Source organism: Pseudopipra pipra, chromosome Z, assembly GCF_036250125.1.
Source record: "Pseudopipra pipra isolate bDixPip1 chromosome Z, bDixPip1.hap1, whole genome shotgun sequence".
Lineage (NCBI taxonomy): Eukaryota > Metazoa > Chordata > Aves > Passeriformes > Pipridae > Pseudopipra > Pseudopipra pipra.
This window is the reverse complement of record NC_087581.1, coordinates 60,375,968-60,391,934: the sequence shown is the minus strand read 5'-3', so window position 1 is coordinate 60,391,934 and position 15,967 is coordinate 60,375,968. Positions and strand designations below refer to the sequence as shown.

Here is a 15,967-nt window from a genome sequence, read left to right as displayed (position 1 = left end):
GCTGCAGCTGGTGAAGCCAGAAGAAAGAGCAGCAGCTGCCCCATGGACAGCTAGGGAGGGCAGGTGGTGTGGGAGCCCACAGGCAAGTCAAAGCAGGCAAGGAGCAGAGCAACATGGGGTCAGGTGAGATGGTCTCTCCTTGGTACTTATCAGGAAGGTGTGGAATTTGTCCATTGTAACTTGCTGAGTAGAAAGTGGAAAACCATGGTTTATCAGCTTGGTATCCTCTGTTTAGTGTCCTACATGTATGTGTAGTTAACACAGATTATGACATTTTTTCTTTTTTTCAGGATTTAATATGCTTTCTAATGTTTAATGGCTATCGTAACTCAGATGCCAAACGGTCCATTATTGAATCATATAACTGTATAATCTATCAACAGCAAAATAATGACTACCCACAAAAACTGAAATCCTACAGCATTTCTTTGTTTCTTGTCATTAAAGGAAATGGAAGGTCATCAGCTGTGGAAGTTCTATTGTTTTCTTTCATTGATTAGGTAACCAAGAATTAGTTACCTAATTGTTTTCATGAAAAGAGTGACATAACAGTTCATCTTTTATGAAAGAGAAACTAGAAAAATAGTGGCTGATCAACCTAACTCTGATCCTTGAAAGATCTGACAAAAAAGTTAATTCAGTTTGTTAAAACTTGGGATGCAAATCTTGTGATAAACTAATTCAATCAGCCAATTTAAAAAATCAACAATAGAATAAGGCCAGTGGGAATATTTTTAAGATCTGATGGTCAGTTTAATATTATTTTCTTCTTTTTCAAAGCATCTGGCTTACTGAGAAAGAAAGTGAAGCAGGATGTGACTTGTACTGCCTTCATACTGAGTCTAAGAGTACTCTGCAAGGCACTATTTACAGTAACATAATTAAACTTTTCCTAAATATAATGAGTTAGAAAAAAGTTATTCTCTGAGTGACTGTCATGTTTTGGTGTCAAACTGAAAAGGCTTGAGGTGCTTTTGCTGATCTCTCACAGACCTTGTTTAAACAGATATTACCATTAGAGATTTCAATCACCGATCAGAAAACTCTTGAAAGGCAGTCGAGTGAGCATAAAGGTAAACATTCTTTTGTGATACTTCACTGGTGGGGTTATAAGGAATTAGGGGAAATAACAGTGGTGCTTTTTTTGGGGCTACAAAAGGCCAGCTGTAAGATGTGCTTCTTTTTAAAGAAACAAAACCACTGTAGAGTCACAGGGAGACCAGCAGTCATAATATGTTTGGGCAATGCTGCCTAAAGCACAAAAAGCATTGTGCAGGGAACAGTGATGATTCCCTAAGTCTTCTGCAGGGAAGGACAGTAAGAAATGAACACATTCTGTAAGGAATGAATTATATTTTATAGAAGGAGACGCTTTCTAACTTAGGGTGTTTTTGGCTTGATGTAGTTGGGCAGGTCAGACAATCTACTTTCTGAAGCAATCTGATAGTGTGGATTTTGCAGAGAAAACCAGGTAATTCTTCAAGCTGTCTGTTCCTTTCTTTGCCCAATTCTCAGACTCCTTATCAAATTCCCATTAGTATAACAGTTATTCCTGTAAGCCTACCACTTCTTTCAATTTCTTTCCAATTCTACTTTGCCTTCTGCGCATCACTCACCATATGAAAAGAATAAGAAGAATGGTACTTCATAATTATTTCAAATTTAACTTCTTTTGCCTAGAAAGGAATTCTGAAGTCAAAAGCATTTACAAGAAATGCTTATTATTTGACAATGTAATTTCAAGGGAACCTTCTCTATAAAATTATTTGGGATTCTTCTTTAGGTAGCTTGTTTACCATATTGTTATGTGGTTGTCCTGGTTTCAGCCAGGATAGAGTTAATTTTCTGCCTGGTAACTGGCGTAGCACTGTGTTTGGGAGCTAGTATGAGAATAATGTTGCTGACACAGTGATGTTTTGGTTGTTGCTGAGCAGTGCTTACACTAAGTCAGGAGCTTTTCAGCTTCCACTGACTTGCCAACAAGGAGCCTAGAGGTGCACAAGAAGCTGTGAGGGATCACAGTCAGGACAGCTGATCCCAACTGGCCAAAGGGATGTTCCATACCATATGACGTAATGCTGAACACTAAAATTGTGAGGGGAATTGGCCAGGGGTGGCAACTCACTGCTCAGAAACAGACATTGGTCAGCGGGTAAAGAGCAATCATATTACACATCACTTCTTTTGTTTTGTTTTATTTTATTTTTTTAATCTTTATCATTATTTTTTCCTTTCTTTTTCTGTTCTGCTAAACTTTATCTCAATCCATGAGTTTTACCTTTTTTTCCCCCCAGTTCTCTCTCTGTGAGCAGACATCTGTGTGATGCTTAGCTCCTTGCCAGGTTAAACCACAACTTTGACTAACGCTGTTATATCATACTGCCTTCAGCCCTGTCAGAACTAGAAGTTCTGGACTAAAATACCAAGCTATTCTTTGTCAATATTTGTGCCTGAAGAACTACCTATTCCTGATGTCTTTTCCAAAGTATTTTTGCACTGTAATATGTAATGCTTTAAACTACATTGTAAAATATAAACCACATTATTCACTCCTCATTTGCATTTGCAGATTCCATGACCACCTGTGATGCCCATCTCCCCTCAAAATTATATCAAGCTTAACAGTGGCAGGCCACCATCCCATTTGATGATAAAGATGTGTGCTGACACATGAAATTGAGCACCTTCTGAATGTTCAATATTGTTTGAAAGGGCAGTAGCAGAAAGCAATTACGAAAAAAGCAGAGCTACATGATAAGTTAGAGAAAACTGATCTTATAACATTAGTAATTGCTTCTCATGCTGGAAAAAATGTATCCACAGAGATGACACACAATTTATTGTTCTAAAAGTTTACAGAAAATTGCCTAGAGTCAAAGAGAAATGTACCTATGAATTACTGTGGGAAATAAAACCTATGATTATTAAAAAGTAAAAAAAAGGCCTATGTGACTTATTGAAATAGACTTTAAGCACTATTCTGTTAGTAATCTTTTCCATCTGGAATTTGACTATTGTCTCATCAGAAAAGTAATGGCAGTCCACCTCACACAATCTTGACAAGATTTGACTTCATACAAAGCACTTTAAAGTGAAGAGGCAATTACAAAAGTCAGCAAAATCCAGAACAAGATGTATTATTTACTTGATGAGGAAGTCAAGAACTTTTTTTTTTTTTAAGACAAAAAAGGTAACTTATTTCATTGTCCATCCTGCTTACTTTTTAGTAAGCTGATTTAGGGAAGACTGTGTTTCTGCTTGATCAGTTGAATTTGGGATAAATGGCAGACTGGTCTCTGGACTTCAAGACAATATTTTCATTTAGCTTTAAATAACTACTTACAGCCAGGCTCTGCACAGTTCACATAACCTGTCCACTAAATGGATTTCCATTCATTAAGGAACCCCACTAAAATCAGTGAGAACACCTAATATGAGAACAGTATCAAAGAAGGACAAAATCTAACCTTTACTGTATATTGATATTCATGTCACAGTGCCTCTCTGGTTAATCTTTCTCCAACAAAAGGGACAGAAAGGCAGAATTAGCAAAAAGCAAGTTGAAGTTTTAACTCAAAGCAAAATGAAATTTTTTTTTAGGTAAATGATCTGCTGTTTTGTAAACCTGAAATAACTAAAAAATTGATGTGCTTTGTGGCATGTAAAATAAAAGAGTAATCCTCAAATACAGAAGCAGAGAACATAGCAAAATTATACCTAGAAGACCTTGTTTGTCAGCTGGGTTAAAAGGCAAATAGACATCATCTCTTGTGCATTATTTTTTGTCCAGGTGCACAGAAGAAAGAAAAGGAATCAAAAGGAAAATGGCACTCCAGGCTGCCAGTCATGCAAATATTTCTATAGCCAATCTCCTCCTCTTCAATAAGCTGTTTTCCTGTCAGATATATCTCCTGTAAGCACAGAAGTTCCTCTCTTGTTTTTCTCTCAGTACCTCTTAGTAGCAGGAGTTGACTGACTCTAAAAGCAATTGTTTTATGTCTTGTAAGCCTCTATTAGTATTTCTTTTTATACTTTAAGCCTTGCATATAAATGAGTATTTTCCTCTTCACCAGCTGCTTTACCCATCTTAAATGTGTGCAATTGGAAGTGAGAGGATAGTGACTCAGTTGGAAATGGAAAGTGAGTGAGTGAGTGAGTGAGTGAGTGAGTGAGTGAGTGAGTGAGTGAAACAAACTCTTGCACCTCTCACTCTCCCTCCTCTGAGGAACTGTTGCAGTGACACGAGCACAGACAAGCAAGACGACTGTGATAGAGAAGGTCACAACCTGCAGTCAGTCATCACATCCTGGGAGCAAGAAGAACCCCTCAGGGACAGCCTTGCTGATCCCAACAGCTGAAAGAGAAGGTGCCAAAACGGGACTGTGTGAGTTGATAAAGAGACACACAACAGGTAAGCTGCGAAAGTGCTTTATGCTTAGGGAAGCAGAGTTAGATGCCAGTTAGAAGCACTTAAGAGCTGGCATAATTTTTTGAGGCAAAAGCTTCAAAAGAGAGAGAACCACATTGTATAACACTCACCTATTTCTTTCTTAATCTTTTTTTTAATACTGATAATCAATTTTTCTTTAAGCTTCTCTCAATATTTAGATAGCTGATAGTAATTTAATTTGAGCATGTTTTCATTGGGAACGAAAGTCTTTCCTTTGCCAAATACGTTTCTGCTTTGTGTTGAGGTGAGCAACGATTGTGGGGTTTTATTCAATGCAAAAAAAAGCCACTGGTCTGAGCTTTACTAAATCATCTGCACCCCACAAACCTTAGATATTGCTTAACTTTCAAATAATGAACACAGTGCCTTTAAAATTATAGCTGTACTTGGAAATAATGTCACACCTGAATTCACAGTATAATTTGGTGAGGCATAAGTGGCAGATGTTGTCCTTTATTTTGTGTTCCTTCATGTGACTTATGTTTTACTCAAAAGAGCAACCAAAGAAACTTTGAAAGCTTCCCTGCTCCTCACCCCCCCCCCCCCAATTTCTCTTGTAAAGAGCAAGATGAAACATCACTTGGTACGAACCTCTATGAATAAAATTGAAAAGAGCAACATACATTTTCTTGCTAATGGTGTTTGGGCAATGAATGTTGTTTGTTTTAAATTCAAAATCAGATGAGATTGCCATAACTGGATTGCTTACAGATTTCAGAGTCAATGCCTTTTCTTCCACTTTCACTATAAAAACGTTATTGGTCTTAGCTCTTTGCCAACACATTAGAATATGCCGCAACACTATTATCTAAGTTTTAGATATGCACTCCCTTTTGTAAACTCAGCACAAGCTTATCATGGCCAAATTTCATTTGATTCTGTCGCCGCTTTTCTATGGCCTATTCTAATTCACAGGTACAAAATCAAAGATTTTCTATAGCCTCAGGATTTGAACAAGATCAAAGCTTTAAGATTATATTTGTCATTGTTAATCTGCGCAGAATGCATCTTAAAATATTTAATGTGTGAGAGTGATTACATGTCCTGATTGCTTATCCCGGTACTCACCCACAGAAATACATTAATGTCTTTTGCTTTTTTGTTGGCGTAGTCCGGTGTTACGCAAACCACAGCATACTGCTTATCAAGAATACTGTTGGTAATAACCTTTCATTGCGGGTGATTGTTGTATAAATACCTCTGTGAAAAGTTAAGTGGACATTTTTATTTGGGGAAAGGAAGACTTCTGCAAAATTCCTATTTTCTCAAGTGTTACTACCACTGTAACACGTACCATTTTCGCAAGAAGCCTTGAAAATACTGAAATACAGCCAGAGATGCATGAGGTAAAAGTATTGAAACAGTTGGTTACTTTGTCTATGTTATAAATTTGCAATTTTAATCCACAAATATATTTTTTACAGTTTTCTGTGCCATGAAGTAAATTTCTGCCACTTATGCACCTTGGAAAGATGTGCAGGCATTTGTGCCTTAATCTTAGGGCACAACACAAGTGCCAAAACAAACGTCCTGAAATTATATAGCATTTGGAATAACTTGCTTTGTCTCTGTTCGCAGGGAAATGTGAAAAATTGTTAGACAATCAATATGGTCATGGACCATTTGCAGCTGAGTACCACAATACATTCATGTTCTGTCCTCGTGGATAGCTCATACAGATCAAAAAAGTCAAGAAATACTTCTAGACTGGAATACCTGTCCATGCCAATGTGATTTTTACGAGTTCTTTTGGAAGCCCTGTGTGTATCTATATATATAGATAGTAATTCAGGTATTATGTTTTGGGGGGGTTGTTGACAGTGTATTGAATCAGAACAGAGCCAATTTACACGGATAATGGCTAGAGAAGACAAAGAAAAAGTAGTTTTGGGGTTTTTTTCCCAATATAAATGTGACATTTTTTCCAAAACACAGTATAAATATGAGATTTTTCCACAAAAACACCTGCTCTAAATATATTGGTGAAATTCTATAATAGTTACTTTAAATATACCATAAACATACATATATACTTTGACTGTCATTAATTTTCTGTCTCTTCTGATTCAGAATGAAACTGCTTTTCAGCTGTATGTCAGAGAATTTAAAAATTTTTGTATCTTATCTCAGACATGATTATTTGGTAATAATTTAGAAGGCATGTTAAAATTGTAATAGAAAGGGAAAAAAACCCAAACAATTCCCGTACTCTCTTGCATAAGGTTTGTCTTCTACAACAGCTAGGTCTTTAGAGCAAGCTGTGGATGATAAATCTGAGTATAAAAATAATGCAACATTATACTGACATGATTTGACACTCTGCAGATGCTATTTGCATGAAATATTTCTGATGTGGCTAGTGCCAAAGTACTTACTGAAATAACTCTAAGGTCTTGTAAGCCCCAGCTATAGCGTGCCAGGGCAGTCCTTCCTTTGAAGTTTGTTGGGCAGCCTGGGAACAGGGATTAGTCACAGCCTCAGTGCTCTTATTGGCTCTTATTGGCTTCTTGCTGTACCTTGTTGATATTTCCTGTGAAAGTCTGTATGAAGGGGGTTGTCCTCCTACAGCTCTACAGAGAGGGAGGTTGGAGAGCTGGCTAACAATAACATATACTGGACTGGGAACCCAGAGAGGCAGCTTTAGTTCTTGGTTTTGCTATTGTGAGTTGCTATGTAACCTTTGGTAAGTCACTGTGGTGGGTTGCTTTTGGTGTGCAGCTGCTTTCTCACTGCCCCACCACAGCAGGGGAGAACACAGGATGAAAAAGCTTGTTAGTCAAGGTGGGGACAAGGAGATCACTTAACTGCTGTCTCAAGCCAAATGTTTTCGACTTGCAGGAAATTAAACTTAGAACAGGGTGGTGAGAAATGAGAAACAGAGGCAAAAATTAAAACCGTATCTTCCCTTAACCCCTTTGCCAGGGTCAGCTTTACTCCTGTCTTTTCCACATGAGCCATTGCAGGGGGACGGGGGAGTATTGCTGCCTGTACATGAAAACTCCTCTCTGCCACTGCTTTCTTCTCACACCTTTCCCCTGCTCCAGCATGTGTTTTTTCCATGGAATACAGTCCTTCATGAACTGCTACAGCATGGGTTCGTCTCATTGGGATGAAGAGTGAACATCTAACCTGACATAGGGCACCTCCTCTTGCCTCTCCACCTCAGACCTCAGTGTCCATGATCCTGTTTTACATATCTTTTTGTTTTCCTCTTGCCTTCTCTCTTCTAGTGTTTTTGCCCTTTTTTAAATATCCCAACTGCATATTTTAGACACCTGCACCTGACACAGTTATGTATCTGCTTTTGCTTTGCTTCATTCTTCCTCACTCATTTATGATTCCATTCTTTTCTAAATGTATGTAAAGCACAGGCAGCCCCAGAACAGTGCTGTTTTATTCTATAACTGATGCAATTGAAATTGAAGGGCAATATTTATTTTATTTATTTATTTATTTAATTTTATTGAGAGGCACATATACTTCCATCTCTCTTTAAATGGAAATCTTCTAATTTTGGAGAAAAGTTGTTGAAAGTTATAAAGTCTCCTTCTGTTAGAAATGACTCATATCTGGTGATTTTTAGAAGCAATGCTGAATGTGCTGCACAAGGTTATTGGTCAGACGTACTTGCAGCTACAGCTTGTCTTTACCAGAGCAAATGGAAATTGTATTTTCTTTCTTTTTTTTCCTGTTTTAATAACTACCTAAAATGCTACTCATTTTAAAGTAACATCCAAGTGGGGTTCAGTGTTTTGATCTGCTGCACTCTGGCTGAGCAACCCACAAGAAATCGCTTGAGGTCATTTTGTGTGTGAGCATAGTCCTGTTCACTCTCTTGCATCCCTGTGTTTTGGCTGGGAGCAGCACTGGTCTGTGGGCATCACCTCATGTTACCTCCAATGGGTGGCATTGACTGGGGACTAAATTTAAGCCTGAATGCCTCAAGCTGCAAAACTAATTTAGCTAATTACGTTAGCTACGTTAGCTAATTTAGCGTAGAAGATATTAACACATATAGTATTATGGCCAAGGGTACAACACTGCTGGTCATTCCCTAGACACACTTTGAGTGTCTGCAACCAACCTCTAGGTATCTAATGTGGGTGTCTGGTGTAGAAGACTCCTAACCAGAATATAACTTGTTTTTAAAACTCGCAACTTCTAGGAAGTATTAGGGACATTGAAATGGTGTTGCTGCTGGAATTTTACTCATGGATAGGACATAGAGATCCTTAAAACTAAAACATTCTGAGACAATAGAAGTATTCAAATACCATGAATTTACTCTGAATTGTTAAAATTCATCCAGAATTTGTAAATTAATATTTATTACAGCAACAACTTCGGTTTTTCTCCTAGTGAGGAGATAAGGACTTTTCCCAATAGGGTAGAGGTGAGCTGGAAACCAATGCACTTCCTTCTACAGCAATTCTTGGCAGTGTTTTACTGCCTTGAAAATGTGATAACTGGCACCAAAATGATATGTTGGCTCACTGCTGGAGGTAGGTGACTGTTAAGTGCTACAGCTGATGAAATTAAAATTATGGTGGAGTAAACACCTGTCACTTAAACATACTTTTAACATATTTACACTAAAGGATATTTCACTTTCACCAGAGATATTCTTGCTGCTGCTGGCTCAGAAAAATGCAATAGCAAAAATGCTCTAGTAAGGAAATTTCATTACTGTGTAAACAGGCAGTCTTAAGAGCAATACCAGGCCTCCAGCCATCGAATTTCAGATCTTTCCGATCTCAGTGTCAAAACTTTCATTGACATCAAGGAATCCCAGATGCCCTTGTTGAAACCTACTGACTTTAATACAGATCTCTCTTTGGAGGAATTATTCCCTGTGCTTCTTGTCCAAGGAGCAATCTTCTTGTTCTGTTTATTTCTAATTTACCAGCTTTCACATCTGTCTGGTGAACTTCAAACCTCTTTCCATGTGCCTCCTTTGTTCTGTCTCAATCAGTTACTTATTAGTTTTCCAGTTCTCCTTTTGACAAAACATTCTGCTTCTATTGTAACCATGACTTTCTCTAATTTTTGCCATCCTCAGCAATGGCATGGGTATGTGAAAAGCGTTCTCATGGGCTCAGGGTGTTATTTTATCTAGTGTGTTGGCTGAATGGAGTGTCAGATTTGGCAGAAAAGTTGAAAATGCCTATGATATTTAATGTTGAGATGTAGGTGAGATGATGTTGGAAGTGAAACGATCTGAAGAAAATGTAGGGGAAAGTAACAAACTTCACTGAGACACTTGGCAGATCTTTTGACTTTAGGTCTTGGCATGTAGGGGGCACCACTGCCTCAGATAACAAACCTCAACTCTGATATAATATTTATATTATTTTACAAAACCAGCTTTGAAAGAAACCCAGAAAATAAATTTGTTGTCACACTGAGGAACATTGCATAAAGCAATCATTAGTGTGGCTGAAAAGTGCTTTTCAGAAAGTTGTATCATTAGTAATTTTCTGACCTCTCTCTCTCTCTCTCTCTCCCTCCATAGAGAATATTTTCAATATCAATTTTTAGACATTCATCTGAGCAGTGTGTTGTTGGTTTCAATAAGCCCTCTGCAGCGGCTTCCAGAACTACAGCACTGTATGCCCAGTATTTCTCATAATACTTAAACTTATTTCATAAAAGTCTCAGTTGCAGAAAAGGAGGAAAGACAGCATCTCTCCCTCTCTCCTTAGTCTTACAAATTTTTCTTTGAGAGAATGTCATTTGGGAGCCAGGTGTCTAAGAGGTAATTTCTGAATGGTTAAACTACAGTTAAATTTGAAATTATTTTTTATTGACTTCTTAATGATACATCTGAATATAACTGTGAAGATTTATCTACTCCCTAGAGCTGTGTTCTTCAAACATCTGGTGTTAAAAATGAAATAAAGTGTTTATCTCTACATTTTTTTTAATGTAGCTACTCAGAGGTCTTCTCTGGATGGAGAAAGGATTGTCTCTGTGGCAGCCCTAAACGGCAGCCCTGAACAGTGTGAGCCTATCACACTGTAGAATCTGAGGGCACACTGGAACCAAAATCACTTGTTATTCTTCTGGACTTGTACTGACAGATAAGATAAAGTTTCCACTGAGTTTTGTTTTGCAACTTATCTTCCTGATTTATTACCAGGTATAAATGATGAATATGGTCCCAGTCTGTGAGCTGGCTTCAATTAAATGGATTGTGTCATTAGCAGAACCTAGTGTTGATTAGAATCTCTCTGATTTGCTGAAGTCTGAAGAGGCATCTTTTCTCCATTCCCAGCACTTTTCATATTCCTTCCTTTTGCAATGGCTGGGTATGTTTGCCAGTAAGACATTTTCTATTAAAGTGTTTGCTGTCTAAATAAGAAGTCTGATAGACATTTATACAAATGGGTTTACTTCATTCATGTAGTGGGGTTTTTTGCTTGTTTTTCATTATTTGGTTGGTTTTTTAAGGTTTTTTTTTTGTTGTTGTTGTTTTTGTTTGGTTGGTTGGTTGGTTTTGTTTGGTTTGGGTTTTGTTCTGTTTTTTGTTTAACAACTATTTCTTTCTTGAAAAAAGAGAGAGATGTCCTTGAGGCAATTAAAATAACAGAAACCGGTATTTCAGGATGAACACAAGTACAGGCCATTTTCATGGTTGGAGTTTGCCAAAACAGAGATGATAGAATGTACAAGATGATCTTAAGTGTATTTTGCTCAGGAGCCTCTGTTCTGCTGTGTCAAATCTTGTAGTCTTTCATTTTTGGTTACTTATTGATGACCCAGCTGCACCATGTGTCCTGATTAACAGCACAGGGAGCTATTTCCTATGCAGCACTGGTTAAGCTGAATGCCTGACACCGCAAAAGAAAAGCCTGTGATAAAGGCTTGGTGGCAAGTAATAAAAGATGTACTAAAAAGGAATCAACTAGAGGGAAGAAAAAGTGTGTGGAAAGTTATGCTACTTGAGGATGACAGGGAGGTTTCTGACTTCATCAGCTTGTGACTTTGGACAGGACAATTTTGGGCCCTGTGTATCCCAGGGGAACCGTACTCCCATGTCTAGAGAAGGACATTTTTAATTTTGCAATAAGGGTGAAAAAGCATGATCCTCTCATTTGTCTCTGCATTTCAAACAAGGAAATAGCTTAAGCTTTCCTTTTTGTGAAACATTTTTCAGCTCTTTGAATACAGTTGGAAATTGTGAATTATCGAACACCTACATCTATCTTTGTAAGCCTTCACCATCAACAGATACACATATTTCTGCCTGCATGCACAGCACTAGAAGTGTTTTTAAGTAAAAATTAGTATCTTACTACATTAAGAATGATAACCTTGTAATCTTCTGTATATACGTGCTGATAAAATACCATGATTTTGGTTGCCAATATTCCACAGAAACCAGAGAAGCTTTTAACATAAGCATCCACTGTTGTACTGCTAACCCGCAGCACATCTCTATCTGGGGAGCTTAGGAGAAAGTAAGAGTGAAAGAGATTTACTGGGCCACGTAGTCTGATCTGGTGCATTTCTGTAATGCCTTTAAAAATATGATCAAGCTCCACCTCTGAACTGGCTGGAAATAGTGATAACAGCAGCCACTGGGATGCTTTCAACTTCTGTCTCCATTTTGAGTTACAAGTCTTTTTCTTATTTGAGGTCTAAATATATTCACAGCCAATTTATCCCATCCTTCCTCCCTCTCCTGTTGTGGTTTGGGCAAAACAGTAGTCTGAGTTGTTCAACGGTAGTGTTATTTTCCTGTAACCTTTCCATCCTTCAGTGTTTCTGCTACTTATGTAGCTGTGAGGACAACTTTTCTTCTGCAGGGAAACTCTGTTAAGGAGTTGGTTTTTAAAATTTCTGAGTACTTTCAAGAGGAACAAAAAACTGCTTAAAGTCAAGGAGAACATTCTTGGTGCTACAGTTATGCCATCCAAGTTGCACTTGTTTGCTGTCATGTTGTGCTTCAGCTGTATCTATGCTCATAAGTAGTGTGACCTGTTAGAAGCTGACAAGGTTAGTGCTATGGTACTGGTGTTGGTACTCTGACATTTTTTGGAAGTGGGAATGGAGTTGTTTCAAGGAAGTGCTAGTCTGATCATCTGACCTGAATGCCCATTAGTGGTTGGAGTGCAGTAGTTAAGTTTGTGGAAAGCATTTAACTTCCCAGTGTCATCCAGAAGGAATATAGCTGTTATAGTCCGAGCTTGCTCTGTGGCATGAACCAATGTACCTGAAGGCAATTGTGAAATTCTCTTCAAAAGCACACTCCCCATCTGGCCTGCAATGGTAATGTTATCTGTGTTCTCATTCCTTCTTACTATGGAACACTGAGTTCCAAGACTGCAACTCCTCTGCTGCAGGCTTGAGGTGATGGCTCTGTACTTCTGCAAGTGAAACCTCCAGGCATATAAGGTTTAAATGCAATAAGTTTGGGGATATGATAGTATTTCTTTCAGCATAACATGAAACTGTGAAATTGTGTCTTGCTGGTTGCTCCCTCAGCAGTGAGTTTGTACTTGATATTTTTAATGGGACTATTGATAACTTTGTCTCTCTGTGGATTTTCCCTTTTTCATTCTGTTTTTGGTTGAGGTTTTTTTGTGTGGTATTTTTTTTCACCCCCTCAGGCTGTGTTGTAACCTACTAAGTTTATAAGTAGAGGCAAACCGAAATAACACCACCAGAGAGTGCAGCAATGATCTCATTAAAAAGTCAGACTTGCTAATACAGAAAAACAGATGTTGAAAATGTTTTTAGGTGGAAATACTTAACAAGTCTAGTTCACTATAATGATCACTTACATACCTATTAAGGCTGCATTTCTTTTTGAGGATCAGTTTACTGTAGAATGCTGAATAAAGATGTCATTTGTTTTCTGATATGTCATTTAGAAGTGGACTAAGGTGCCATTATCTGCCATGCAAACAGAAAAACAAAGGGCTTATAAGTCCTGACTCTTTTTGATACCACAATTTAACCACCTTTTGATACCACAGTTTAACCATCTACTAAGATGCCATTATTTGCCACAGAAAAAGAAAAACGAAGGGCTTGTAAGTCCTGACATTTTTTTCATACCACAATTAGTATTGCTGCAGATTAACTGTCTAATGTCTATTTTTTGTTTTGTATTGGTCATCCTATTTTGGATAAATGAAAAAAAATCAGTTAAAACAGGGACAAATAACCACCTTATGAAGGTTTAATGAAGACTTACTGTATTTCAAGTATTTGCAATAAAGGAGGAAAGATTTTGGCTTCATATTGCACTGCAGATTTCAAGTCACCTGAAAGCTTTTAGGTGAGGATGATAAGCTGTAATATTCAGCCTTCTCAGGTAGTTGGTTCAAGGGATTGCTCTTAACTACCAGTCTACAGTGAGCAGAATGGGTGATGAAAAAACTTTAAAAGCAACAGAGAATTTCTTATTAGGATTATTAAAAGTTAAGAAACTCCCTTAAGCTGTTTGTGGTTTCCATGAAAGACGGACATAAGTCTCCAAGAGACTGACTGTGGTCATCAAACCTAGCAAGACCTTTTAATTTGGCTGTATAATCAGTGTATAAATTCATGTAGGCTGAACTGCACTGTATTTATCATGCCCCAAGCTGGACATACGAGCTGAGAATTTTGTGGGACAGAGTTTTAATGGAGCATGGGAGAAGTATTGCAAGTGGTCAAGGCTACCAGGAAAAGGCAGTGAAATAAGAGCTGGAATGAAAGACCAGGAAAAGAACAGGATTGCAGAGAAGAAATTAAATTTGATGTAGCCTTGGAATAGAATGTCTTTTGAGATAACATAGAAGGATTGGAAGTACCAAGGGAGAGGAGAGCAAAAGGGTTGGAGAGCGAAAGGGTGTGAAATGAGATACAAAGTCCTGGCTCTTACCTCTTTGACTCCTCAAGAAGTGTAATCTGTGTAGGAAAGCAATATGCTGTTGTATGAATTAAATCTATCAGTAAGAAGTTATAGTAGCACAGAATGATTTGACCTTTAAAGGCCATGTCATCCAAACTTCCTGCCATAGGCAGGCACACCCTTCACTAGACCAGGTTACTCAATGCCTTATTCAACCTCGCCTTGAACACTTCCAGGGATGTGACATCCACAGCTTCTCTGAGTAGTCTGTTCCAGTGCTTCACCATCCTCATCATAAAATATATATTCGTATATCCAATCTAAGTCTACTCTCTTTTAGTTGAAAACCATTGCCCCTTGTCCTGTCTCTACAGGCCTTGGTAAAAGGTCTCTTTCCACCTCTCCTTTGAAAGGCAGCAATATAAGGTTTCCCCAGAGCCTTGTCTTCTCCAGGACAAACAGCTCCAACGCTCTCAGCCTGGCAAGCGTGTTTCAGCCCTCTGATCATTTTTGTGGCTCTCCTCTGGACCTGACCCAACAGGTCCAGGTCTTTCCTGTGCTGAGAACTGGACAGTATTCCATGCAGAGGTCTCACTAGAGGAAAGTAGAGGGTCAGAATCCCCTCCTTTGACCTGCTGGCCACTCTTCTTTTGATGACGCCCAGGATATGTTTGGCTTTCAGGGACATGAGTACCTGTTGCCAGCTCACGTCCAGTTTTTCATCTCAAGTCCTTCTCTGATCTCAATCCATCTCCCAGGTTGCATTGGGGATTTCCTTGACACAGGTGAAGGACCTTGCATTTGGTCTAATGAAAGTGGAATACCATTATAATAAAATGTTTTATGTAGAATTATTCTTTCTCAGTTTTAATGTATACTTTCTCATTATTTGATTCCTTATCAGAAAATAAAGAAACAGATTGCATGAGAGTTTAAGGGGAAAAGGGATCATCTTAGCAAAGACAACCTTCTTAAGGTAGATAAAGTATTTCTGTATATTTATAAATGATCCTCTGAAAATACATTTCTGAAATAGATTAAAGGAAAAAGATTTGCTGTAATTAAAAAAAAAGTAACTCTGAAAAAAAAAAAAGTGAAAAAGGGGCCCGTATTTAGCACAGAGACTTATTTTGCAAAGATGGGATTTGATTTTGGTAGAAGAAAAGATATTTCAGACCTTGGAGCAGTAGTTTGGCTGGGTGTTCAAATATGAATTTCTGAATGATAGTGAATGAAATACTTTCCATAATGTTGTACTTGCAAAAATCCTCACTTGCATCAGGAACTCCAGGATTTTGGTTGCTGTGTTTAATTTTGTGCTGATGTTTAGGCATTCAGCTACAAATAAGCAAAGAAATAACTTCTAACATTCCTTCTACTTTCTTCCTTCAGAATGGACTTTTATAGGTTAGCATCATTGAAGTTTCACAGGAAGATGAAGTTATCCATCAATAGTTCAAACCTTTTAAATAGATACTCTCTAGATATCAAAGGTGAGGCAAGATTTTCCTTGTGGGAAAGAGATGACCAGAACCTTCAGTTATCATTGTGCCTGAGTGAGTGGAGCAAAGCAACGTGAACTTATAGAAAATAAAATAAAATTTCTCTAACAGAAATGCTGTGAAAGCATCTATCATAGCACAGCAGAAGAAAGTAAGTAAAAAAAATTCAAG

The 15,967-nt window shown here is 37.9% G+C and overlaps 2 long non-coding RNA genes across 2 annotated transcripts in view; both read left to right on the top strand.

The window, feature by feature from the left end:
* The first annotated feature begins 449 nt into the window (after window positions 1-449).
* On the top strand, window positions 450-3,070 carry LOC135407176 (uncharacterized). Its single transcript, XR_010426746.1, has 3 exons — window positions 450-1,073; window positions 1,406-1,471; window positions 2,570-3,070. It is a non-coding gene; the product is annotated as an uncharacterized LOC135407176 (long non-coding RNA).
* Window positions 3,071-3,209: 139 nt separating this feature from the next.
* LOC135407054 (uncharacterized) overlaps window positions 3,210-15,967 on the top strand; it is a 29,031-nt gene continuing 16,273 nt past the window's right edge. The window contains exons 1-2 of the long non-coding RNA XR_010426662.1: window positions 3,210-3,913; window positions 4,226-4,411. This is a non-coding gene — a long non-coding RNA (uncharacterized LOC135407054). The remainder of the gene's footprint in view (window positions 3,914-4,225; window positions 4,412-15,967) is intronic.